Here is a 27,969-nt window from a genome sequence, read left to right on the forward strand (position 1 = left end):
TGCTTTACTGATGACAGATGCAAGATGGGTTTGGGACAATGTCAGTCTTTGGGTTGAGTTGCAGGCACTGAGATTTTTACTGACAAAGACATAATTTGGTTGACTTCTGGGCCCAAACCTAAAAAGGTAGAAGAGTGGGGATGTCGGTTCATATTTCTCATTCTCCCAAGGTTTTTGAGTTGTTCAGTTTTATTTCCTCAGAAGCTAGAAGAGGAAAATGAATAAGCCATTATCTCTCTGAGCTAAATGCTTGTGCTATCATCAAGATCTTTGACCCTGGAATCAGATGGAAAGAAGCAAATCTCAGGACATGTGATACAGTGAAATGGACAGGGTGGAGGAGCTGGTCTCTCCAGATCTAAAATGCTCTTGGCAGGATAAAGAATATACAACAACAACAACAAAAAATTGTCCTAAGGTAGAATTTAAGTACAAGAATATAGACCTGAAAAAGAAAATGGGTAGTAGATTCTGAGAAGTCCCAGAGCATGAAAACAGTGATGAGTAAAAATGCAAATTTCTCAACTGTGAACTCAATCAAGGTAGGCGCTGCACAATTGGAAATAAGACTTATTGAGTGACTGACTACTCTGTAGTTGGCATTAAAATAGTTTTTCTCATTTAGTCCTCACTGCAGATACTTAGGTAGGTATTATTGGCCTCATTATTTTACTAGAGGTCAGGAAATGGAGACTCAAAGGGCTACAGCCAAAAAAAAAAGGCTACAGCCCCAGCCGATGTGGCACAGTTGGTTGAGTGTAGTATTCCAGGTTGGGGCACATGCCCAGGTTGCGGCCTCAATCTCTAGTAGGGGGCGTACAGGAGACAGCTTATGCATTTGCTTATTCATTATCTGTCTCTCTCACTAGACTGTGAGCTCCAGTCTATATATATATATAATACATATATATATGTTGGTTTTTTTTTTTAAAGGCTATAAACCTTGTTCATAGATGATGAAAGACCTGGGATTCCTGCCTACGTCTGATTTTAAGGCCAAGATTCCCTCCCTATGTGGTGATAACTCCCTCCCCTGGATGCCTACTGTTATTATCTGTGCCGTTTATCACAGCACATTTTACTGTTTTATTACTTATTTGATCTTATCACTCTGCTGCCTGTGGGTTAAGGTCCAATGGCAGGCTTTGCTCTCTACAGCATGCAATGCTCTTCACAGTCTGGCTGCCACCATCTCTCCAGCCTTCTCTCTTCCCATTCCAAGCCATCCCTGGTGCCAGAATGATTCTGTCAAAAACTAATTCTGATAAAAAAAAACTCCTGCTTTAAAACCTTTGCTGACCCTGTTACTTTTATGATAAAGTTCAAACCTTTTGCATGTTAAACACCTTCACTCATCTTTCCAGAAGCCACCCCCATTCCAAATACCCAAAACTTGAGCTACACCAAACAAATGCACTGTTCTCTGTGCAGAACATACTATTCAGTGCCTCCCTAGCAACTCCCATTTGCCTTGCGTCAGCCCTTCACACAGAAATGTCCAGTTTCCTGTCCTTGAACATGAGGCGTTTCTGCTCCATGGGATGCACCGTCTCCTTTCTTTCCTGGAGAACCCTTGTCACTGACTAATATTATCTCCTTGGTGCAGCCTTATTGACCTTCCTTGTGGCATTTTATTGCCCTGCTTTAAATTATTTAGATCATCTATTTATCTTTCCGAAGAGTATCAGTTCCCCAAGGACAAAAAGAAATAGACACACTCATCCATGTGTCTTCAGAGCCTGGCATACAGCATATGCTCAATCGATGTTGTGATGAATAAATTAATCATCTACAAGGCTAGTATATTCCTCTGCTATATTAAACAATGTTTACATTAATTTATATCCCCAATGCCTGACAATAACCAGTGAAATCAATAAAAATATTTGTTTAAAAAGACCTTTCTCTGCACCCTTTCACCAACACAATCAAAAGAAAAATGTCACTGATTAATTTTAACAAGAAATTTGGGTGACAAAACCACCATATACTACTCAGGAATACAAAGAAATACCTGAATAAGTGGAGAAGTAAACCATATTTCTGAAGGAGAATTTTAATTAGTATTAATATTGGTATCACATTAACTCTTAGTGTGAATTAGTTCCCATCAAATCCTCAAAAGCAGATGTATTTTTTTAAAATATATTTTATTGATTTTTTACAGAGAGGAAGGGAGAAGGATAGAGAGTTAGAATCTCTGAGAGAGAAACATCGATCAACTGCCTCTTGTGCATCCCCTACTGGGTATGTGCCCGCAACCAAGGTACATGCCCTTGACCGAAATCGAACCTGGGACCTTGAGTCCGCAGGCTGAAGCTCTATCCACTGAGCCAAACCAGTTAGGGCTTGGTTTGTTTTTATTTGCGTTTTGAAACAAATGACTTAGGAAAGTTTATCTGTGGTGCTTATAATTCTTTTTTCTTTATATTTAAATTTTTCATAATTAATTATGGGTAATAAAATTTATTTGGAAGAATGAGCAGGCAAGACTAGCAAGGAAAGTGTTACAAATGAATAGTGGGTATTGGTGTGGGCTTGCCCTATCAAATTTAAAATGCTATTTTATTTTATATAAATTTTAAAAAATTTTTAATTAATTGCCCAGCTGGCGTGGCTCAGTGGTTGAGCATCAACCTACGGACCAGGAGGTCATGGTTCAATTCCCTGTCAGGGCACATGCGCAGGTTGCGGGCTCGATCCCCAGTGTGGGGTGTGCAGGAGGCAGCCAATCAGTGATTCTCTCTCATCATTGATGTTTCTATCTCTCTCCCTCTCTCTCTGTGAAATCAATAAAAATATATGTTTAAAATTTTTGTTCTCAATTAGTTGACATTCAGTATTATATTAGTTTCAGATGTACAGCATAGTGGTTAGAGATTTATATAACTTACAAAGTGATCCCCCCATAAGCCTAGTACCCAACTGACACCACACAGTTATTACAATATTATTGACTATACTCCCTATGCTGAACTTTACCTCCCCATGACTATTCTGCAAATACCAATTTGTATTTCTTAATCCCTTCACCTTTTTCACCCAGCCCCCGACGCCAATGCTATTTTAATAATCAAAGCTAAAACAGAAACCAACACAGATCAATGGGATACAAACAGGTATCCTTGAAACAGATTTTTGGATAAATAAGTCCATGACATTTTCCCTGAATTTATTAAACAAACATTTATACAAAGATTACTATATGCCAAGCACTGCTCTAGATTCTTTACAAATATTAACTCATTTATAATTTAACTCAGTTAATTAAGAATGGATCTCTGATGCCAAACTGCCTGTGTCAGATTGAGTCTCTACCGCTTATTAGCTGTGTAACCTTGGGTAATTTACTGAACCTCTCCGTGCCTATTTTCTTAGGTGTAAAATGTGAATAATAACAGTTATCTTATAGGGTTTTTTAAAGAGTAAATTAATATTTCATAAAGGCTACATCACAGTAGATAAGAAATTATATAATCAGTTATGTGTAGCAAATTGTATAAAAATACCTAGTTGGGTTTTACCTCACACCATATAACGAAAATAAATTCTAGAATTTAAAGAAGTATATCTAAAACTGTTGAAACAATGTTAGAAAAACTACTGAAACCATAGGAAAATGGCTATACTGTGGTTCATCTACATTGTGAAATATAATATAGACATTTAAAAAGATAATGGAAAAAAATTTAAATGAAAAGATAATAGAGACTCTAGGAATATAAAAACATTTCAGATACAACATTCATTGAAAAAAGTAGAGTATGAAGTGGTTATATTCATTGATTGCAACAACATAAAATATATAGGAATGCAATTGAAATAGTTGTGGATCATGGTTGCAATGGGCGTGGCTGCAGCTTTCTCCTCAAACTTATTTTTAGTTTAATTGATTTATATTTTAAAAATCATCTGAAAAATGTATTACTTATTCCCTTTCTCAAAACACTGGCCCCGATTCAGTTCTTTTTTTTTTTTTTTTAACATATTTTTTATTGATTTTTTACAGAGAGGAAGGGAGAGAGATAGAGAGTTAGAAACATCGATGAGAGAGAAACATCGATCAGCTGCCTCCTGCACATCTCCCACTGGGGATGTGCCCGCAACCCAGGCACATGCCCTTGACCGGAATCGAACCTGGGACCCTTCAGTCCGCAGGCTGACGCTCTATCCACTGAGCCAAACCGGTTTCGGCCCGATTCAGTTCTTTTTCTACCTGCACCTCTTCTGCTCAGAACAGCTTCCCATTTACCGATTTCTTCTGCTTTGCTCCACAGCATGAGCTTTTGCCATTCGTATTCATGTGCCCAATGTTGGCCCCAACAGAAACTGCACATTTCCAGAAATCACTTCGCCATTTCTTCTATCTCTGCTGTGGTCAGTAGCGTTGAGCTGCACATTTTATTGAAGAATTTGTCCTCTCTTTTTACAAAACAGGGTCTCTCTCTCTTTTTTCCTCTCCCCTCCCCTCCCTTTTAATAGTGTTTGTTTGAGCATGACCATAGCCTTTATACACCCACAGGGCTTCTTTTTTTAAAAAAAAATATTTTATTGATTTTTTTAGAGAGGAATAGAGAGTTAGAAACATCAATGAGAGAGAAACATCGACCAGCTGCCTCCTGCACACCCTCCACTGGGGATGTGCCCGCAACCAAGGTACATGCTCTTGACTGGAATTGAACCTGGAACACTCTGTCCGCAGGCCGACGCTCTATCCACTGAACCAAACCAGTTAGGTCTGGCCACAGGGCTTCTTAACCTCAGTATTATTGACGTGTCAATTCAAATCATTCTTTGTATGTGTTCTGTGCATTTAGCAACATCCCTGGCCTCTTCTTACTAAGTGTCAGTAGCATCGCCTCCCCAAACGTGGCAATCAGAGATAGCTCCAGATACTGCTGAATATTCCCTGGGGCCGGGAGCAAAATCATCCCAGTTTGAGAACCACTGGACTGAAGGAATGCCGATGGCACAAGGCAAGAGCGCGCAACTGGCTGGTTATTCCCTTGTTTAACCACTAGAGGTCTCCCTACGCCCTGTTATGGTTCTAATCTGGAAACTAGCACAGGGCTATGGAAATCACCAAATAGGTTCATGGTCAGGCCTTGGTATGCGTTGACAGCAAAAGGTTTACAAACTAAAGCTTTTGGACAATCTCCAAATCTGCAGAAGCATTCCAATCAAATGATATTCCACTGTCAAGCGGAGGGGGGGGGGGGCCGCATGACTCCCCCAGTGTGGGCTGTACATAGTGACTTCCTGCTAAAACGTCAGTATGGAAAGGGGAGTAACCACAGTGGAGAAACCTAAGGGGACCTCAGCCAGGTGATTAAAGTCAGCAGCACTAATAAATCAAATAGCATGTGCCGATGATATGATGTGATGAAAATGGCACCTTACCTCGGTGATCCTCCTCCCCAAACCACATAAACCCAGTCTAATCATGAGAAAAGCATCAGACAAATTGCAATAGAGGGGCATCCTACAAACACCTGACCAGAACACCTCAAAACTGTCCAGGTCATTAAAAATAAGGGAAGTCTGCCAGGTAGCTCAGTTAATGTTTTCTCTATACGCTAAGGCTGTGGGTTTGATCCCCAGTCAGGGCACATACAAGAATCAACTAATCCAGTGGTCGGCAAACTGCGACTCGTGAGCCACATGCGGCTCTTTGGCCCCTTGAGTGTGGCCACGAAGTTTCAATCGCACTGTACGTGCGCGCCCGCACATGGTATTTTGTGGCAGAGCCACACTCAAGGGGCCGCAGTTTGCCGACCAATGAACTAATCTATCTATATAAGAGGCTAAGTGTCCGTCTGTCTGACTGGTAGCTATGATGCGCACTGACCACCAAGGGGCAGTCACTCAACGCAGGAGCTGCCATGATGTGCACTGGCCATTTAAAAATAAATGGCACCACGGACCTGGCGCCAACAAACCAACACTCGGCTTCCCCCAAGTGGGACACAGGCCCCACCACCACCCCGGAGTGACACCCCACCAAGTCACAGCCAATGCTGCCAAGATCCCATGGCGCAAAATGTGGCCCACAGCCCTGGCCAGTTTGGCTCAGTGGATAGAGCGTCGGCCTGCAGACTGAAAGGTCCCAGGTTCAATTCCGGTCAAGGGCATGTACCTTGGTTGCGGGCACATCCCTGATAGGGAGTGTGCAGGAAGCAGCTGAATCTCCTTCTCCCTTCCTCTCTATTAAAAAAAAAAAAAATCAATAAAATATATATATTTTTAAATGTGGCCCACAGCCCAGTCCAGCCCAGCCCGGAAACGATCACTGTGGGCGCTGGGTAATGATGTCACGTAGCAACACCTGGCTTCCTCTCCCTAGCAGCCTGCCTCCTTGGAGTTTCTTCAGCCCAGGAACCCAACTTGCTTTATACCCAGGTGCAAACATTTTACAGTTTAACCAAATGTTTGTGAAGTGTTTTCCCGTGCCTCATCTCATTTGATCCTCACAGAAGTCCTGGAGTAGGTAGATAGGAGACTCGGTGGAATCCTATTTTCTTTTCATTAGCAAGACTCGAATGGCGATAGTAAATATTTCTTCTAATTAATTTCCTTTCAATGTGCACAAATCTGTGCACCGGGACACTAGTGAATGCATAAATAAGTGGAACAACAAATTGATGTGGTTTTTCCCCCTCTCTCTCTAAAAAAAGGAAATGAATCAATCAACACTGTAAATGGTGAATTTGCTATGCTTCTAATTTCTGATCTAGATGAAATCATTTGGTGACTGTAATGAGAAATGCCGCCAGCACAAACCAGTGAAGCACCTCACCTATGCAGTTGTGTCAGGTACGAAAGGCAAAGATTGAGACCAAAGAAAACTTAATGGAATAAAGGAGCCCAGCTACATTTAAGAAAAAAAAAATTCTTAGAGATTTGTTCACAAGTAGGAAACTGTGGCATGATTATATAATGAGAATATCAACTGTTGTATCTCTTTGATGCCCCTTTGAAGGTGGCACTATATTTTTGTTCTATATTCAGATGAGGAAAACTGAGTCTCAAAGAGGTTATATATGTACCTAAGATCATAGAGCTAATAATTCACATTCTTACGTCTGATTTTTAAACCCTTGCTCTTCATTCCTATGGGATATTCCTCCTCCGTGTGACAGCCGAGGTTATTTACTGTTGCCGTAGAGCAGTGGTTCTCAACCTTCCCAATGCTGTGACCCTTTAACACAGTTCCTCATGTTGTGGTGACCCCCAACCATAAAATTATTTTCGTTGCTACTTCATAACTGTAATTTTGCTGTTATGAATCATAATGTAAATATCTGATATGCAGGATGTATTTTCATTGTTGCAAATTGAACATAATTAAAGCATAGTGATTAGTCACAAAAACAATATGTAATTATATATGTGTTTTCCGATGGTCTTAGGCGACCCCTGTGAAAGGGTCGTTTGACCCCCAAAGGGGTCGCGACCCACAGGTTGAGAACCGCTTCTGTAGAGTATGCGGTTATGTAATTTTAAAAGTTGCTGAACAAAAAACAGAAGTCCGGGTCCTCAGTGGGCTCAGGATACCAACATCCTTACCAGAAAACTGTGGCTAATAATACCTGTCCCGCTTGCCTCACTGGATTATTTTAAGAGTCAGATGTAAGAATATGTGAGAAAATGTCTTGCTGCCTGTGAAGTGTGGCATTGTATCCTTAACACCGTTCTTTGCAGTTTTTTGCAAATATGTCTAAGCTAATTACCAAAGGTGTGGAGATGCTTGAGGGGAGCTTAGAAGGGAATTATGCCAGCTTCCCATCCTCTCTTTTATCATAAGACCCCAAGTCTGTGGTCTTCATTGCGACTGCAAATATGATCTGGGGAGCTTTTAAAGGCATCCGTGCCCAGATTCCACCCCAGGCCAATTAAATCACAATAGGTAGGAGCAGGGACACAGGCATCGCTACTTTTATAAAGCTCTCCAGATGATTCTAATCTGCAACTAAGGCTGACAACGGCCGTCCTAATTGATCTGAGGTCAGCCCAGTTCCCTGGATACCCTTCCTGCATGGGCTGCTCCTCACTCCTAGAAATTACTGGAGTTGGAGTATTGCCATCAGGCAGTGAGGCTAAAAGAAAAGTCTGGTCATCCAAGCTGCTAGGACAGCTGACGGTATTGTCATTGACTAAAGAAAATGGGTCTGTTTCCGTTTTATTCAAAGAAGGAAGAGTCCAGCCACAGGAGGGAGAATGCCAAAGAGGCTGGCTGTGCAGTCGTTCAGCACTCAGCCACAGTAGTAAGCCAGGATGGCAGACCCCAAACCTCTGTAAACACAGCTCTGTAGGTCAGTTCATCAGTGTCGTCTGAAGAGCCTTTGTGGAGAGGCTGAGCCTTGGTGCCTGGCAGACCAAAGCAACAATCAGCTAATGAGTTGGTGAGTTCACACTGTTCAAAAATGGAGGCCCTGGCCCTGGCCGGTGTGGCTCAGTTGGTTGGGCATTGTCGTATACACAGAAAGGTTGCTGGTTTGATTCCGGTGTGGGCACATGCCCAGTTGCTGGCTCGATCTCCGGTAGGGGTGTGCAGGAGGCAGCCCATCGATGTTTCTCTCTTGTTCCCTCTCCCTTCCTCTCTCTAAAAATCAGTAAACTATTATTTTTTTTTATTATCATGTTCCTTCTTATATGTATCAAAACTCATACTGAGCAATGAGTTCTGGGTTGCAAAAGAGTAAACTATTATTTAAAAACAAAACGAACCTTAGGCCATAGAAGAAATAGCTGTTGAGCAAGAGTAACATTAGGTGTGCTGCAGAATTATTACAACTCAGAGCTATAAATTCTCTTATTTTAGAAATAAGGCACAGGTTTCGATCTGTCTTACTTCTCAGGGTCTTCGGTGCAAGAATTTGGGTTACAGCACTGGGAGGAGAGAGTACCAGCATGAAGTCATCTGGGGAAACTGAGGGTGTCTGTCCTCTAGGCTCTGGGCATCACTTTGACAAACACAGGACCTCATTTTGTCATAATGCTCAGAGGTGGGGCGTTTCCTGGGGATGGACCCACATTAACCAAGCTCCCAAGAGTCCAATACTGGATTATGCAATGACCAGACCTTGCACGGCACATGTTCTACCTGTGAGAAAGGTAACAACGTGGGAAGCCACATTTGAATCATACATTATCCTTGAACATCAAGGACATAATTAAGAAATGAGTTGGGTGATCTTAAAAGATGGTATCATCGAACTACAGTAGGCTCATTCAGCCTCCCCGTAGGCGTGAGCAGTTAAGCAGAATGAAACACCCCAGACTCTGGGGCACCTTCTGTCTGGACCATGTGGGAGTGTCACTGACAAATTCTTGCTCTTTGGGGGTCACTTTTTCAAACCAGGGGTCTCCAAGCTTTTCTGATTGTATGTGACTAACAGCAAAAAATGCATAAATCCGTTTTTCAAATCATTTGTGGATATTTCTTGGTACCATTTTCTTGTCAGATCTGACAAGAAGGTTACTGCTTTTACTGAGTAATGTGGCAGACAAATTATATCCAAGGGAAGAGAAATTACCGATTGACCTTACTATCAACCATATAAGAGTGGCTATTTTTTTTAAATATGTTTTTATTGATTTCAGAGAGGAAGGATTTCAGAGAGAGAGAGAGAAACATCAATGATGAGAGAGAATCATTGATTGGCTGCCTCCTGCACGCCCCCTACTGGGGATTCAGCCCCAAACCGGGCATGTGCCCTAACTTGGAATTAATGGGTCAACACTCACCTACTGAGCCACACCAGCCTGGCAAGTATGGCTATTTCTTTACATCTCCAACACAATGTCACTGAGTGTTTTACTACTTGCCAATCTAAGATTAAAATAGCACCTCATTATAATTTTAATTTACATTTTTTTCTTGTAAGTATGGTTAAACATTTTTTCATATCTTTTACAAGTTATTTCTATTTCCTCTACAATGAATTGTTACTTCATATCCTTTGCCTTTACAAAAATTAGCCCTTAGTCTGTCATGTGTGCTCCAAATATTTTCTTTTCACCATTTCAGACATATTTTTAATTCTAGCTCTACTATTTACTAGCTGTGTGACCTTGAGAATATTAGTTAACCTCTCTGTGCCTACGTTTACTTGTCTGTAACAGAGATAATAATATAGTTCTCAATCCTATATTTGATAGGTAGGTGTTTTAGATTCTAGAATATTTTAGTACAAATGCTGTTGTATGTTACATAAAAACCTAGGAAGTATGAGCTGTTTCAAACATTAATATTCCTATAAAAAACATATGAATGTACTAGGTGGGATTAATAATACCTACGAATGACCTCATATCAGTTTAAGTTTGCCATCAAATGAGTTGCATCAAACGTTTTTGTGGGGGGGGGGGCGTTTTTTGGAAAGTGGAGTATAGGAAAAGCTACGGTTTATTGCATTAGGTTGTTGAAGAGAGACATCCTAGTGGTATTATAGCCGATTGTTTAGATATTGAGACTAGCCCACGTGGGAAGGATTGGAAAGGAAAAGATACTCAATGAGAGTCATTTTAGTAGCTTGTGCAAATAAAGAAACATCATAGTATTCTTACAAATATATTCTACCCTACTGATCATAATGATTGAACACCACTGCCTGTAATTGTTCCATATGAGCTCTGTCAAGCTTGTTTTTGATGTTCAGAGCTTTTTAGATTTTGGACCAGTGGTGGTATCCTCTCATAGATTGTTGTGAATATTGGATTAGATTACGCCATACATGGAAAGCATCTATAGCAGCTCTTAGAACAGAAAGCACCAAGTAAATATTCTTGTTGTTCTTGTTTTTAAGATGGGACTGCTAAGCCCTTACAATTCTTGTTTCTGGGCCTTTAGCTTGGCTTTGTGGGGTGGCTTGGTGTTGAACGAGTTTCCTTGTAAAGGCGATGGAGATATTTAAAGAGGAGAGATGCATTTTTATTCTTTGATGGACACTGTAGAAGAAAGAACACATACATGGCCTTTGAAGCCAGAAAAATCAGGGTTCATCTTCCATCGGATCAGCTTCTTTTAAAAATGGGGGGAAATACCTATCTTGCAGGTTGCTTTGAGGATCACCTATAACTAGATAGGATGGAGACTGCTCTGTATACAGTATATGCTCAATAAATGATAGCAGCTGTTTTGTTAGGGGAATTTCTGGAGGGCTGAGGTCCAACCTTTACCCACATACAGTCTAAAAAGCATACAATCAGCCACTTTCATGACTGAAAATGAGGGCCTTGGACAAAGATCAGAGAAAGCATTTATTGTACATAAAGAAACAAAGCACCATGACCATGATCCGTCTGCAAGAAGGTGGCACCAGGCCCTCCTTTGTGACATAATGTCATGGGACTTTACTTCTGGGCGGAGGTGGGAGGAGGGGTCCAGTGAGGTCTGCCAGGAGCAGCCCCCCTTCCCCACAGAGGCCGAGGGGACAGCACCCCGGGGTAGTAAAGTAAACCAGCAGCCTTTAGCCTCCAGGACATTTCCATTGTACTGTGATTTTAAGATATAGGTTGCTCCTTTTATTATAGAATATCCCCCCAGCTTTAGATTGAACTTCTCAGACTTCAAAGTCAGACTGCTATCTCTTGATCCGTATACCCCGAGGCTAGACCCTATCCATTTCTGCTTAAATCCCTACTGAATTCAACGGAGATATAAACCATGAGGGAGTGCCTCCCATGTGCCAGGTGCTGAAAACACAAAGACGATCTGATAAGTTTCCATCCCAGGAGGGACTGGCAAAGAGGAAGGATAGCTGATAACTCTCTTAATAGGGAGTGCCGAGTGTTGAGTGATGTGACAGAGCTATGATAAAGTGCTATAGAGGGTACTGAGAAGAGAAAAATTAAATTTTCTAGGGAGGTTAGGGGAAACGCCTCCACAGAAGTGCCATTTGATCTGATCTTTGGACTGAGTCATCAAGCAGAGGCTTTGAGATGGAACCAGGAGAGGAAAAGGCAGAGACAGAGGGAAGTGGGGGAAGGAGAGAATAGCACTCCGAGTGAAAGAAGCTGCAGGCACGAGGGTGCGAGGCAGGAGGCATATTCATCCACTCGTTCCGTTCTTTACTCAGTAAGCAGGCACTGGTTGAGTGCCGGGCACGATTCTTGGCACTGGGGACACAACAGGGAGCAGACAAAGTCCCTGATATTCTCATGGAGTTTACACTTCAGAGCAGGATGGGCCTGAAAACAAATAAATAAAGGAGGTAACTTCCAAGACCAATATGTGTTACGAAGAAAATAAGTTGGGAGAGGGTATGATGATAGGGAGTACCTTGGCGGGGCCAGTGGCATGTACGTTTGGGTAGTCAGGGAATGCTCTCTGGAGGAGGTGTTTGACCTGAAAACCAAGTGGCACAGAGGCAGCCTTCTGAAGGCAAAGTGTCCCGAGTAGGGGGAACAGCAAATGCAAAAAAAAAAACCCAAAAAACACCCCCAAAAACAGCAACAGGCTAGGCCTGGTGTGTTTGAGGGACAGAAGGGCAGACAGCTTGACTGGGAACAGCCTGAGCAAAGGAGTGATGGGGCAGACCACAGAGGGCAGGCCTGGTTGGAAGGCCTCCTGGGGCATCCTAAGGAGGTTGTTTTGAAGAAGTACCATCTGGCTGCTGGGTAGAGGAAGGGTTGGAAGCAGGGAGGTCAGTTCGGTGTTGCTTACTCTGGGCAAGAGATGTTGGTGGCTCCGACCAGGTGGTAGCAACAGAGACAGACAAATATATATATTTTGAAGTAGAGCTCACAGGACCTGCTGAGGATTGGAGTGGGGGTGAGGGAAAGGAAGCTGTAATCATGTCAAATGCTATGAAAAGTTGAATAAGATGAGCAGGTGAAAGTGACCTTGCTCATTGTAGTAGTGATGTCGATGTGGCAACAGTGGGAACATGAGGTTGGAGAAAGAGGATGGTGGAAAAGAATGGCTATAAAGACTTTGGGAATGAATGAATCTGGCCTCACACAGAGGACACAAGGGTACTGAGCCACTGACAAAGCCAGGCTGATAACCTGTGAGGCCGGGTACCTCTCAGAATGTTATTGCCAAGGGTTTTAAAAAAGAGGCCTTCAGCTAAATATGAACAGTCTGTCTCTCCCTCCCCACCTCCCTCCCTCACCCCCTTTCTCCTCCTCCTTTCCCCTCTCTCCCTCTCTTTCCTTCCCTGCCTCTCTCAGGAAGAGATAGAGAAATAAACATCAATTAGTTGCCTCCCACATGCATCCCGACTGGGGACCAGCAGCCTGGGTATGTGGAATTGAACATCACCACCTTTTGCTGTATGGAACAACACTCCAACCAACTGAGCCACACCAGCCAGGGCTCTTCATCTCTTTTTTGCCTTGTAGGGTAAATATCTGCCTGTTCTCACACACTCTCCATTAGCCTCAGCCTCTCCTCTCAGTAGATTATTCAGATGTGTACTATCATCCAAGTCAAGCAGGAAATTCTGCACTTAACAGGCTTGAGTAAATGTGTGCTGAGGGGCAATTAGAGGTGCTTGCTTTCAGAGAGGAAGAGAAAACACTTTTGCTACTTTGTTTCACCCAAGACTTTGTTTTACTCTCACTTAACAACTCGGGATGTTTGACTCCTTTTTGACTGGGAGGGGACATTATCAGGCTTCTTAAATATTTTGTGTTGACCGCCGGCTAGTTCAATTGTCTCCTGATCCTACAGTCCCCTGCATACCTACAGCAGGCCTGTAGGGGTCCTCAGACCTCTCTCTGAACCACTACACCAGGCTTGTCCTCTTGAGCTAACATTATCTTTTATTTAAACAGAAACAGTAGCCACCAATCTTGTTACATAACATACCAATATCCTAGGGTGTTACACTAATGTAATATCTACTGTTAGGGAGTGGTAATCTGTCAACACAAATATTCACTAGGAGAATATTTTGGAAACATTGTATTAGGTTTGACTTTCTGGCCCTACTTAGAATTTTGGAGCGGGAAGGAACTTTAGAGATCATCCTATTTCATTCTGCCTTTCATATGGTGAAAACCAAGGCCCAGAGAGACAAAGACATTTGCCCAAGAGGTGGCCCAAAAGGCTAGGTAGAAATTAAGCTTTTGATAATCCAAAGAATCCATCACACATTCTTAGATTAAGGGTTTAAGTGTTAAACCTTTCTTTTTCATGATTCTTATCTCAAAAGCCTTTTTTTCTGTTTAAGACTTTGAAATTATGTCAATTGTGAATAGTGACAGGGTGCTCCTGCTTTTAGTGAAACTGCATATTTGAGACTGATAAATATGTACAATACTGATGTATTTAAGGTAGCTTTGTTGTTTTTACTAACACTAGGGCTGGATTCACACCCAACCATGCAACTCATATTAACTGAATACAATTTGAATGCAATGTACATATATTAACTGAATCAAATATATTTTAAACACAGCTGGGTGAAGTTTGAACCACCAGGGGAGCCACCCCTGTACCATTCTCATTTCTGGTCTCTGAGGAATTGCAGGAACCTCAGTGGCCTAGTGAAAAGGCTGGGCCGCTCTCTTCCCCTGACCCCTGCCAGCATTCTTTTTCAAACAGACCTGTTTTCCTGCTGGGAGGCTGCCCCACTCCACCCCCCTGGTGCCTCCCCGAATTTCCTGACCGCCCTGGGCTTATTTTTTAACCTTCTGTTCCTTGAAAAGCACCACCCCACTGACCCAGAATGTGGGCTCCTCCCCTCTGGTCACTGACCCACCTACTCTCCCGGGATTACCATCCCCGTCTCCCTCTACAAGTCTTGGAAAATCAGCAGCAGTAGGCGGCTGAGCGCCAATTTCCCTAAAGGCTCCTTCCTACTTTGAGCTCACCGAAATGGCTAGCAGAGAAGAGGGAGAACGGCTTGCTTCTGAGTAGGGCCTGGTTGGGCCGGGCTGGCACTATCTTATTAAGCAGCCCCAGGATCTGAGGGCCTCCTCAGTTATCTTCGGCTCTGGGTGAGGCATGGCTAAGGTGTAAGGAGAAAGTTACCATCTTTGGACCCCTAAGCAGAAGCACTGTAACACCTCCCTTCTCCCTACCCCAGGTTCTGGAAATCCCAGTTTTGACCTGGGGACAAATCCCAAACCCAAATAAAAGATCTCCTCCCAGGCGCTGAGAGCCCTCCCATTCTCATCACCCTCTCTCCCCGTTCCTCCGGCCAGTCGCCCTGGTTAGCCGGGTACAGCGGCCTGAGCCTCGCGGGGCCAGACCCGTCAATCGCAACACTCCCCGCACCCAAGCCCCGCCAGGGCAGAGGGGTGGGGGGTGGGAGGTAGGGGAAGCGGGGGGCGGAGTTCCGTCCTTTCCTGATTGGCTCGGGGTGGGTGGCTGCGGCCGTGCCGAGCCAACCCGCGGCGTGTTGCTATGTGCTGAGCTGAGGGGATAGGCGCGGGGGCGCGTCCGTCATAGGGCAGCCCCCAGCCCCGACCCGGAGGGATGCAGAGTGGCGGCGGCGGCAGTGGCGGAGACTGTGGCTTTAAGAGAGCGCCCGGAGCCCGGGATCCGGCCGGGCGGTCCTTTGCTGCGGCGCATCCCCGTGGAGCCAAGCCTGGCGCGGGCCGGACGGTGCAGCTTGCAGCCGGGTAAGCAAATCGGGAGCGCGGCGCAGGCCAAGCGCGCGTGGGCACGGGGCGCGCTGACAGCGTGAGCGCCGGGCACCCAGCACTGGGCACCGGTCCCGCGGCCCCTCCGGCCCCATCTCGCGGGGCGCGGCGCTCTCTGCCCAGCACGGCCGAGTCAGAATCGGGCGTGGGGTCTCCGTGGGGGCCACGGGCGCAGGGGGCGGGGAGCTGGCTGCCGGGGCCACGTGACCGGTTTGTTTACAAACACTGGCGGGCCCGCGGTGGCCCGAGGAGGGAGCCGAGGTGGCGCGGGGTCCTCGGGTCCGGGTCCGGGACGTATTCGGGGAACTGGGCATGTCTGGGGTGGCGATTGGGCCGAGGGAACCTGGAGACCCGATCGCTGCTTCTTTCTTAGCATAGTTCCGTGGGTTCGGACTCCCTGGGGGCCAGGGCGGGGGCTTTGGACATTTCTGTCCCGGGTGAAGCTGACTGCCTGCTGGAGACTCTGGGTCCTGGAGCGCCGTCCCCGGGGCCCCCGCCTTTGGGAGACTGGCCGCCTTCAAAACTCCCGGGAGGGAGCGCTCGGCCGGCCCGAGCCGCGGTGACCGCAGCCGAGTTCCTGCCTGGTCGCTTCCCGGCGCCTCCCCAGTGCCCTTGCCAAGGGGGTGGGCGCGAGCTCGCTCCTGCCCGACAGAATGTAGGGGCCTCTGCAGCGATTACCTCCCAGGACCTCCCTGCTTCAGGTTCACCCGCTGACCTCTTGTGGGTGTCTGTACCCAAGTGGTGGCTTTTCTCCTGTTGGGGGCTGGGGGAACCACCTGTTCTTTTGGACCCAGCCCAGGAGACTGCCACCTCCGACTGCACTCTCAGTTTACAATTGTTTCGTAAGGCAAGTGAGTGAGTGTCCTCTGTTTTTCTCGGCTCTGCACGGGCTGCTGTGAATGGCACGTGAAACTGCTCAGGGCTCTGCTGGAGGGGGAGGGCGCTGCTTTCCGGCCTGCTGTTGTATTTGCTCTTCTGGAGTCTTAAGGCTCTTTTAAGTGAGCCCTTGCTTGGTCAGTCTGAAGGCTAAAAGACAGCTAGCTACTCGTCCTTTTTCCTTACCTTGCCTCCCTTTTTCTTCTCTTCATATCCAGCAAGATATGCACGATGGGGCTCCCTGTCCTAGAGCAGTGGGCAGAAAGAGGAACTGCTACCCTGTACCCCACTTGCTCACAGGACATTAGTGGTTCAAGGAACCTGGGGTGGGAGTGGGGGTTGAGAAGTTAAGCGACTTGCCCAAGATAAACATGCCACTGGCTTGGGTGGGACTTGATCTCACATGCTTGATGCTAAGTGCTCTTGATTTTGAGAACTTGACCTTGTGATCAGTAGGATTGGATTCAGCGTTCCCTGGCTTTCCTTTGACTTCATCACCAACACAGGACTTGCAGATGTGGGCTGAACCTGAATGTGACTTCTGTCCATCGCAGTGGTTCTCAACCTTCCTAATACCGGCACCCTTTAATACAGTTCCTCATGTTGTGGTGACCCCCAACCATAAAATTATTTTCGTTGCTACTTCATAACTGTAATTTTGCTACTGTTATGAATCGTCATGTAAATATCTGATATGCAGGATGTATTTTCATTGTTACAAATTGAACATAATGGAAGCATAGTGATTAATCACAAAAACAATATGTAATTATATATGTGCTTTCCGATGGTCTTAGGCGACCCCTGTGAAAGGGTCGTTCCATCCTCAAAGGGGTCGCGACCCACAGGTTGAGAACCGCTGGTCCATCGCTTCCCTCATTGCCTTAGCCCTTCATACTAAGGCTGAGTCTTGCCCTGGTGAGGAATATGTTAATTCTTCTGGACGGTGATATGAGTGGCTACAAGTTCTGTTCTTATCAAGGAACAGGCCCAGCCTGAGGAGAGTTGCGCCAACTTCCCTTTGACATTGTCCCTTGTCCCCAGGTCCATGATAAGGGTGTCTGATCTGAGTAGAAAGGGGCCTGGGCTCATCCTCCTCACCGGTTCGGTTTTGCCTTGTCAGTTTAAGATTTGATAACGGCATTTCTGGGATGTGCCTTGGTATCTTGTCCTTGACCTGAAGTCATGCTTGGAGTTAGCGGTGGAAAATAGAAAATTAAACGCCATGTACAAGAAGACCCTTTTCCTTCTAGGAGAGCGGTTTTCAAACTTTGAGTGGGGTCCACATTTTACATGACTACATCCCAGAGCTGTGATAAGTTCCAGGAAACAGTTGCCCTTACTACCTGCAGTGTGCTCTACTTAACAATTTTTGTCTCCTTTTTAAAAAAAACACACACACAAAACGGCTGGTCATGACCCATTAATTTGATTTCTTGACCAAATAGCTCAAGGCCCACAGTTTAAGAAACATTGCTCTATGGCAGCGGTCCTTAAACTTGATGTGCATAAAGATGACCTTGGTCATGTTTAAAAATGCAGTTGTCAGTCCACTCTGGTGATGTTTATTTTCAGCGGGGCACATTTTTAATAAGTGGGCCATGCGATTGTGATGCAGGTGGTTGATAAGAAACTCTGACCTAGTGGTGATTGCGGGCAGTGAACAATGAAAGGCATTAACTTGGGTATGAAGTGTGCAACGCCTGAGTCAGAAATGTGACCCAGACTATGCAAACCTTAGTCTCTCATCTGCCTGTCTCAGAAGCCTATAGTGTTGTTTGCTTTCAGCCACCATGAAACTTGGCCATAAGAGAAGAGAGAGACGCCCCTTCCCTTCCCATCTCACCCCACCCCACCCCATTTGAGGGCTGCTGTTCTCTGTTCTGGGCCACTGGGTGTCTTTAGGTGCCTGGCGTTGGGGTCATGAGTAGTGCGGAGGACTTAGCTCTGCTATTCACAGATTGTGTTAAAATCATCACTGTTTTAATGGTTTTGAGTTAGCAACACAGTCATTGTGCCTTGGATGTTAACAAAGGGCCGGGAGAAGAGGTTGATTTTGTTTAATATCTGGGTATTCCAGGCTCTGTGGTCTGGGGGAAGGGCAGGCTGATGGTTTTGTTTTTGTTTGGGGGGGGGGGGGTCCTGTCCCAGGCTTGTCTGTCAACAGTTGTTAATAAGAGACACAGTTCCCCACCTCCTTGCCTTCCTTGGTCCTGGCTCTTTCCTGTGGTGACAGCTCAGGCTCCTGTCTGCATGTGGATTTGTTAGTCATTCAGTTTCTGATGCTGTTACCTCTATCTCTACCTTCGAGCACAAACATACACAGATCCGATGCATTCACATGTTGGATGTTTCCGTCTTAGTTACTGTATCCAAACATGTTGGTAAAAGAAATTTCCTTGAATTAAAGCTGCCATTTAGCTTCAAAAAGAACTCGAAATTATCCAAATTTAAATTCAACTGTGGTCCTTCTTGCCAAAGGTATGCCTTATATGGGATTGCTAACTGTAGGATTGTTGACATGAATAATGCTCAGTTTTGGTCAAGCAGGCCACACTGAGAATGTTTTGAGCCAATGGAAAACAGAAAGCAACAAAAGGATGGCAATGGATAGGATATCCTAGGCGAGGAAAAGCAGAGGGGAGAGATGTTCAGGTGCCATTCAAATGGAGGATCATGATCAGTTTCCTTTCTCTATCATCTTGGCACTTCCCTAGGGTCTGTGGCCCAAAGCACTGGATGCTCTGAAAATTGCATTCTTAGCCAAGTGAGTATTAGGCTCTGGAAAAAGAAGAATATTTTTGAACTTGCACCTTCAGTGATGGAAAGCCAGGGCCTGCAGGCTAAAGGTGTTTTGTTAGAGTTGATAGAGTGATATTATCCTTAACAAAATAAGGTGATGGTACTTGATTTTCATCCTAAAGAACCAAACCTACCTGAATTTCACTGGGAGTGGTGAATGTAACCTTGGGAGGTTGGGGGCAGGGGAGAGGAGGTAAAAGTAAATTGGATTATGCTCCTCCCCTGTTTACAATTTTTCAATCGTAATCCAACTGCTTTCTCTGAGGCCCTCCTCTCTCCCCTAACCTCTCCCACCTTATCTCCTACCAGCCCTCACCTGGTCGCCTATGCTTCACTCTGGTCCAGCTGCAGGTGGTTTGTTTTTGTCATCGGGCCTTTCCTACTGGCAGTCCCTCTTTCCAGAATGCCTTTCATCCAAATTTCTGCATGATTGGCTTCTCTCCCCTGGGTCTCGGAGAGCCCTTCCCTGACCAGTTATCTAGAACAGCTCCTCTCCTCCCTGCCCTTTGGCCTTTCTTAAACCCCTGGTATGGAGTAGCACTGGCTAAAATAATCTATGTTGTTGTAGTGAATGAATGAATGACGAAAGAGCCAAGGTTGAGTCTCCAAGAGTAGGAAATAGTACTTTATTTTCAAGGGAAGAAGATATAAAACAACACAAGCATTTCTACCAGTAGTCACATTTCATTAATACTAAGAGACATTATAAGTAGGGTTAAGAAGCCTGGGCTTTGGAACCAGAAAAATCTGAATAATTATCACTGTGATCTTGGGCAGTTTGCTAAAATTCTCTAAATCTCTGTCCCTTATTTGTAAAATGGGACTAATAATAGTTACTATCACACAGGGTTGAGGGGAGTTAATGAGAGAATGCATGGAAACCAGATGCAGAGCCAGCCACCTGAGTACTTGATGTTTTGTTTTTTGTTTTTGTTGTGTTTTTTTTACAATAGGCACACTGGTTTTTTTCCTAATGGGGGTCTGCTTCCCTGCTGTTGGTCTTTTGTGAACCCTTCTTCCGTTGGGGGTTTGTTTCTTTTTCTTTTTTTTTAAATGTATTTTATTGATTTCTTACAGAGAGGAAGGGAGAGAGATAGTCAGAAACATCGATGAGAGAGAAACATCGATCAGCTGCCTCCTGCACACCCCCCACTGGGGATGTGCCAGCAACCGAGGTACATGCCCTTGAATGGAATCGAACCTGGAACCTTTCAGTCCACAGGCCGACGCTCTATCCACTGAGCCAAACCAGTCAGGGCAGCACTTGGTGTTAATAGCTAGATTCTCCCTCTCTGACTGGCAGGAATTCCCAAAACATTGATTTGAGAATGGGCAGTAAGAGGTAAAAACTACTAAATTATCAACATAAGAACGAGTCAACCTAAGAGTTTATGTGAGCCAATCTAAGGAAGATTGCATGAAGGTGGGAGAAAGCAAGGCTGGGTTTGGATTACAGGGCAGTTAACAAGATTATGTGCCCTCTTGAGGGTGGTTTTTCAAAGGTATGTTGACCTAGATGCTCAAGGACAATGGGGCTAGGAGGGTTTGCGTAAGGCAAACATACGCCTTTTACAAAAAAGTTACCTGTCTGAGGTGTGACTACCCACCATGACCTGTGAGGAATTTAAGATGAGATCACCCTGTGAGGTTACTTTTCGGAGAACCCCTTTTTCATCCACAAAAATCTTTAATCAGTGTAAGTAAATGGAGACAAAGTGTCACTTGGATCTTTCAGAACTGGAATGGAATTTAGAAATGCATAACTGTAAATACATACCCATATGGAAGAAGTAACTTTTATAGAAGTTTTTGGAAGGAAATGTTGTCTACTTGTTCTTCTTTTATCCTTGGATTAAGGTGGGGCAACTGACAGCTGTTTACTGGGGCCATGGGTCCTCCCCGCCCTTGTTTTCGCTGCGATGAGGTGTCCTGCTCTTTGCTTTGTGGAGGGACACTGTCTGAAGTAGCTGTTGTATACCATGATGCTACATTTCTTATAAGGCTTTATATTGTTGATAACTTAAGCTGCAACTTTAAAAAGTTAATTGGAGAAATTTCTTTCAGAATCAAGTTCTCCGAAAAGCTTTGTCTCTTCCGAGGAACTGTTATGATTTTTTCTTTGGACAATTGGAAATTTATAGCTGATCATGTTTCTCTTTTTGCTTTGGCTGCCAGGAAGCACAAAGCCAGATTTGTGGCTTGAATTTAGTAACTAGGGGGCCCTGCATCCTAACTTTTTCTGGTGTGGAACTTGTAATTTTTATTTTCTCTAACCTCTAGTTAATGACTTAATAACTTTTTATTAATGAGATATACTGGATTGGGCATTAACATCTATTTTATGTACTACATTGTAGAGATTTAAACGCTGAGGCTCCAACAGGGGAAAAGGGCTTACTTAAGACACAGAGCTAATTAGGGCAAAGCACAGACTGGAAACCATACCTTTTGTTTATTAGGCCCAGGGCTCTTCCTACTCCTGTACGTTCTGGAAAAACACCAGCTCCTGACTAAAACCCTAATAGCCCAGGATGTCTCAACACTAGGCAAAGGCTGCCTCCTCTCTGATAGGGCCAAGGAGCATTCTGCCATTGAGGTGCTACCGTGCCACCCACATTCCTATTTCCTGGTTGAGTCAGCAACATTGTGTGCTCTCCCGTCTCCTGAGCTACATGGCTGACAGCCCTCCCCTGAGGTCTTGAGAATGTGGTGTGTCCAGATCTGAAACTAGATTGCCAGCTCAGAGTGAAGACACCCTCTGGTGTCTGGAGCTCTTATTTGTTCATCTCCAGGAAGGAAAGCTTGATGTTCAGGTGGCCAGTGGGTGCCCCCGAGGCTCAGACAGGGTCTTCTGGGTGCCAGCAGTGGCTGAGTTTGGTTGGACTGAAGAAAGTGCTTTAATTTGATCTGATACGAAATTTAGTTATAGGAAATACTGATTTTGTTTTCTTTTCCATGGTGTTCTGGTTGGGAGTACCTGGGGCAAGAGGGCGCAGGCTTGGAACACATCCTGCCTGATTTCTATTTTGAGTGAGAGAAGAGAACCTCTGGCCTGGGGCTGAAACTCAACCTTGGGTTTTGTTTTATTTTCCTGGGTGATAATCATTGAACAGATATAAGACCTTGGGGAGATAAGGATGAGTTAAACATGGCCTCTGCCCCTAAGAGCAATTAAGGCATATGTATTAGTAACTAGAGTACAGAACAAGGTAGACTTTTAAAGTCATCACAGAGACACAGAGAAAAGGGTAGGCATATTGAAGACGAGGTGGTGAAGAATAAAGAGGACTTCAACATGTAGAAACACTCCAGGGGAAACTGGGTGCAAAGCCACGGAGGGGTGATCATAAGAGGCGGCGTATGGGCAACGTTCAGTAGGCACAGGAGATGTGGAAAGGAGACAGCTGGGATATTGCCACCGTTTAGAATAACTCCATGGAAGTGAACTGTGATTTCCATTCACAGTAGCACTCCTGAGCTTGCAGCCTGTGCACAATGGCTAGTTGACATAGATAATAGGCTTCCTCAAAAGTGAGACTATCCTTAGGGCTCCTCCGTCCTGGCTGCCATTAAGAATTCCCAGCCCAGGCCTGACCGGTTTGGCTCAGTGGATACAGCGTCAGCCTGCGGACTGAGGGGTCCCAGGTTTGATTCCAGTCAAGGGCATGTACCTTGGTTGCAGGCACATCCCCAGTAGGGAGCGTGCAGGAGGCAGCTGATCGATGTTTCTCTCTCATTGATGTTTCTAACTCTATCCTTCTCCCTTCCTCTCTGTAAAAAAAATCAATAAAATATATTAAAAAAAAAAAGAAATAGTTCCCAGGTTTCTCCAATGCAGCCATCCCACACATGTCTGAGGTCTGGAAATCACTAAGGCAGTTGCTCTTCCTGGCAGAAACCAGCCACCTAATTAATATCTTTGACCTTTGGCCTCCGCTCCCACTTCCCTTTCTTTTCTTTTGTTTGTATGACTCCTGTGTATGTCATCCATTCTTTCACCACTTCGGTCCCTGTCTGTTGAAAGGATTCCTCCCTAAATTGACCCACTACCAAATGGACCATAAGGTAGAAATGAATTCTCTTTCAGTATTTGCTGCTTTGATGGTATAAACGGGTACCATGTAAATGTAAATAGGGCTTTTGGTAAGTTTTGCTTATGAGGTTTTGAACTTGTTTCCTTCAGGATTTGAGGAAAGAAGTGTTCCACACATGACTGCAGCCTCAGCCAAATAGCCCATTAGCAGGAAGATACTGAAAACTAGCTTTTCTTGTGCCTAATCTCTTGATTCACCTTCTGGTTGAGGTTATTCCCTACCCTCGTATGTTTTTCTCAGGTTTCTGTAATGAAAAGTTGTAGCATTGAGCCAACCCTGAGAGTCTGAAAATGTTTTAAAGAGAACTTAACATCTTTGTCTTGCATTATAATTACTTTATTTCGGCTCTCCCTCTGGGAGATATTCTGCTTAGTGCTCTAGAGGGCTCAAGAACCTAGGAGGGGAAAAAAAAAAAAAGAACCTAGGAGGCACAAATCCAGACCCGGCTCTGGCGTGTCTTCAGTTGAAGAATCCATGAGGGGTGGGAGGGTGAGGGCCCAGGACTCACATGTTGGTTCTGGTGCTTTCAAACAGGTAGTCTTAATAATGCCCGCCTCCCTGGGTTGTTGTGAGGATTAACTGAGAAAAGGCATACCAAGTGCCCCCTCCGGGGCCCACAATAGGAAATTAATAAATTGTCGAGTCCTGGAGGCTGACTGACTTGTTGCTGCAGAGCCTCAGGTGACTCCTCCCTCCCTTCTCCCCACACCCCCACCTTTTCCACCGAGGCTTTTTTGAGCTCTTACTGCCAGCCAGACTTTGGGCTGGGTATGAGGGATGATTAACCAGTCCTGGCCTCTGGCCAGCAATGGCTCACAATCTAGTAGGAAGACTGACCCATCAGCAACCAGCTTTGTGAAGGTTTCTCAAATTATATGAAAGGCTGTGCTGGCAGAGTGCTCGTCCCCCTTGATGTGCCAGGCATGAAAGAGAAAAGAGGCTGTAATTCTTACTAAAACCTATCTGCCATCCCCATAACAGGAGAAATCCAGAAATTTGTTCTACATGAGTCCCTCTCTTCCTCCTGACTCCGTTTCCTTTCCTTCAAGAAATGGCAACACTAGGTGACAGTGTCATAATCCTTAGAACAAAATATGTCCCTCTTTGTCCTGGTGAAGGCTGGGACTTTAGACATACAGGCATTCTTGTGAAAGTGCCTCTGCCCTTTCTTTCTCTTGAGTTTTAAGTTTAATTTCCAAATTCCAATTGTGGAAAGGCAGGGAAGGGAGCCCAGCCACAGATGTCAGAGTCTAGAGTTTTGGATTTATTTGAATTGGGAGATGAAAGTTGGGGAGCCAAAGGCATGCTGACAGCTGAACAATGAAATTGTATTGGCAGATCGGGGATGGATGGTTTGTAACTAATTGGGGCCCCAGCTGTGCCCTGGGGGAGCAGCAGTTAAAGAGGCATGGGGTCACACAGTACCCATAGTCCAAAGGACATTTGTTTATTTAGTAAATAATAGTTGATATTTGAGTGTGTGAGACACAGATGGCAATCAAATAATGTCTTTAATAAAAAATACTACAACTGTGAAAAGTGCTATGCATGTGGAATAGGGGACCCGACTTAATGGGGCTTGGAGGATGCTCCGCAGAGGGCTCCCCGGGCAAGGAACTTCTCAAGATTGGCCACATCTCTTGCCCTATTTTCAAAGATGTTTTCTTGATAGATCTTCTACGTGGTTGTCTTAGATCAGGGGTTGGAAACCTTTTGCCTGCCAAGGGCCATTTGGATATTTATAACATCATTCTCAGGTCACAGAATTATCAACTTAAAAATTAGCCTGCTATATTTGGTCAAACATTTAATTAACTCACCCCTAATGCCCTGGCAGGGCCAGACCAAATGATTTTATAGGCCTTATATGGCCCTCAGGCTGGACATTCCCCACCCCTGTTTTTTTAAATTATTATTTTTTAATATATATATTTTTATTGATTTCAGAGAGGAAAGGAGAGGGAGAGAGTGATAGAAACATCAGTGATGAGAGAGAATCATCAATCGGCTGCCTCCTGTTTCTGCACGCCCCGCACTGGGGATTGAGCTCGCAACCTGGGCATGTGCCCTGACCCAGAATCGAACTGTGGTCTCCTGGTTCATAGGTCGATGTTCAGCCACTGAGCCATGCTGGCCCGGCATTCCCCACCCCTGTTTTATAGATTATAATTCAAGGTTAGCTGTGTCTGGCCCCTCTCTGGGTCCCAGACCATGGAGAAAATGTATTTGTTTTGTTTTCACCAGGAGTGTCATCTCTGAGCATGGCCAAATACAAAACAAAGGACTAATGCTGAGAGTGGCAGTCTCCGGGGGTTGGAAGAAAAGGGCAGGTCTGGCCCTCTTTTGCATGTGGAGTAGAGAGGCAAGCTTCATGGACCCCTTTCCTTCTCGGCCTGAACCAAGTCTGACACCTCATTTTTTCCTAACTCAGTCATTTAACGCAGTAGCTCAGACCTAAGGGATTTATGGGCACCACTCTAGGAGAAAGAAGGTTCCTGTGTTGACAGTCTAAGGGTTTTTCTAGGGATCCAGAAGTTGCCCCAGGTGATGCTAAGAGATGGTGTGAAGGGCAAGGGGAGGTGGAATGGGAAATGTTTCTGCCATCAGACAACAGCCAGTGAAACCACCAGTGGTCCCATGTGGTGTGGTGGATGGGAGACATGGCTCCACAGCCCTGAGTCTTAGACTCCTGCCAGCCCAAGTGAGTTGAGGTCACAAGAGTTTGCTGCCTTTTGAACTTTGTGGCATATAAACGGTGTGTGAATCCCAGTCATGTCCAGCATCAGATTGATTTTTTTAAATTGACTTGAGAGAGAGAGAGGAAGGGAGAGAGAGAAACATTGATTTGTTGATTCACTTATTTATGCATCCATTGGTTGCCTCCTGCATGTGCCCTGACCAGAGATCAAACACACAGCCTTGGGAAGATCCTCTAACCATCTCAGCTACCCGGCTAAGGCCAGAATTAGATATTTGAAATGTCCTGCATAGGGGCAAAGTAAGTAAGGAGATTTTTATTTATTTTTGTTGTTGTTGTTGTTGTTTTAATATATTTTATTGATCTTTTTACAGAGAGGAAGGGAGAGGAATAGAGAGTTAGAAACATTGATGAGAGAGAAACATCAATCAGCTGCCTCCTGCACACCCCCTACTGGGGATGTGCCCGCAACCTTCCGGTCAAGGTACATGCCCTTGACCGGAATCGAACCTGGGACCCTTCAGTCCGCAGGCCAACTCGCTATCCACTGAGCCAAACCGGTTAGGGCATGGAGATTTTTAAAATATCAGCGTTATGGGGCAGCGTGATATCATGGGTGGTCATTCATTTACTCAGTTAACACTTATCAAGAATCTCCAATGTGCTGGACATTAGGTAGGAGTCCTGGGCAAACCATGGCTCTGGGGAGGGGCTGGGTAAAGACTGGACTTATGACTTCAGTAAGTTCCCAATCGGGTGGGGAGACAGACACAGGAACAGTGTGATAAAGGGCCATGGTGCGGGTGCATGCTGGAAGAAGGGGGCCACCAGCTGTGCTTAGTATCTCATTTGAGCTGGGTATTAAAGGATGAGAGACATCGACCAGCAGAGAAGCTAGGTTAAGGCATTGCAGGAGGCTGAAACAACTTGAGAAAAGGCAGTGAGCGAGCTTGGTTTGCTGGGGAAACAGGTTTGGAGTGAGGTGGGAAGGTGATGAGAAGATAAGGCACCAGGTTCTTGGTGCCACCTGAGGTGTCGGGCTTAGTCCTGCAGGCTGCTGGGAAACTTGAGAGAGATGTAATCAGATTGTGTTGTATAAATAGAATTCTAGAATGGGCTGGCGAGGTAAGCGCTGAGTCAGGGAGCCCAGTTAGGAAGCTCTCAAAGTGGTTCAGGATGAGAGAGGACAGGACTCACTCAGCGCTGCGACTGGGAGGGTGGCTTTCAGAGGCAGAGCCAGCCGTCTAGGGGACAGATAAAGAGGGAAGAGAAGAAGATCAAGAGTGTTTTCTGGCCCTGCCTGGTTTGGCTCAGTGGATAGAGCATCAGCCTGCAGACTGAAGGGTCCCAGGTTCGATTATGGTCAAGGCCATGTACCTTGGTTGCCGGCACATCCCCAGTAGGTGGTGAGCAGGAGGCAGTTGATTGATGTTTCTCTCTCATCAATGTTTCTAACTCTATCCCTCTCCCTTGCTCTCTGTAAAAATCAATAAAATATATTTTTAAAAAAAAGAGTGTTTTTGTTTGGGCAACTGGGCTTCCAGGAGGAAGGAATAGAATTTGGGATGAAGGTGATAGGAGCCAAAGGGAAGGAGAAAGATGGTGTGTTTTGAAGTGCCATCCGAGGCGCCAGATAGAGGCATCCTTTTGAAAGGGACCCAGGTTGCAGAAGACTTGAGGGTGTGGATGAGAACACAGTGAGTCAGGCACATAGGGGGAGCACCTCCAAGGAGGAGGAGGATGGAAGAAGAGCAGCCAGGGAGACCTGAGAGGGGCACCATGAGGCCCATCAGGGAGAGTTTTATGGAAAAGCAGCCCATGAGAGCTGAATGCAGCAGCAGGACCAAATCGTGTTAGCATTCAAACGTGTTAGTGTTTGGGCCTGGCACGTTGGAGCTGCCC

At 45.1% G+C, this 27,969-nt stretch overlaps 1 protein-coding gene and 1 non-coding gene across 5 annotated transcripts in view; one reads left to right on the top strand and one right to left on the bottom strand.

Annotated features, from left to right (window-relative positions):
* The window catches only part of YPEL2 (yippee like 2), a 90,341-nt gene that overhangs the window by 14,768 nt on the left and 47,604 nt on the right, over nt 1-27,969 (top strand). Inside the window, exon 1 of one of the 4 annotated variants that reach the window (XM_036340142.1) lies at nt 15,444-15,576. The exons of the other annotated variants lie outside the window; for them this stretch is intronic. The gene's annotated coding sequence lies outside the window, so the exon portion shown is untranslated. Of the gene's footprint in view, nt 1-15,443; nt 15,577-27,969 lie in introns of those variants that run through there. 4 annotated transcript variants of the gene reach the window in all.
* On the bottom strand, nt 8,638-8,731 carry LOC118672570. The gene has a single exon (XR_004973126.1). It is a non-coding gene; the product is annotated as a small nucleolar RNA SNORA40 (small nucleolar RNA).

The sequence above is a fragment of the Myotis myotis genome, unplaced genomic scaffold (assembly GCF_014108235.1).
Source record: "Myotis myotis isolate mMyoMyo1 unplaced genomic scaffold, mMyoMyo1.p scaffold_m19_p_17, whole genome shotgun sequence".
Lineage (NCBI taxonomy): Eukaryota > Metazoa > Chordata > Mammalia > Chiroptera > Vespertilionidae > Myotis > Myotis myotis.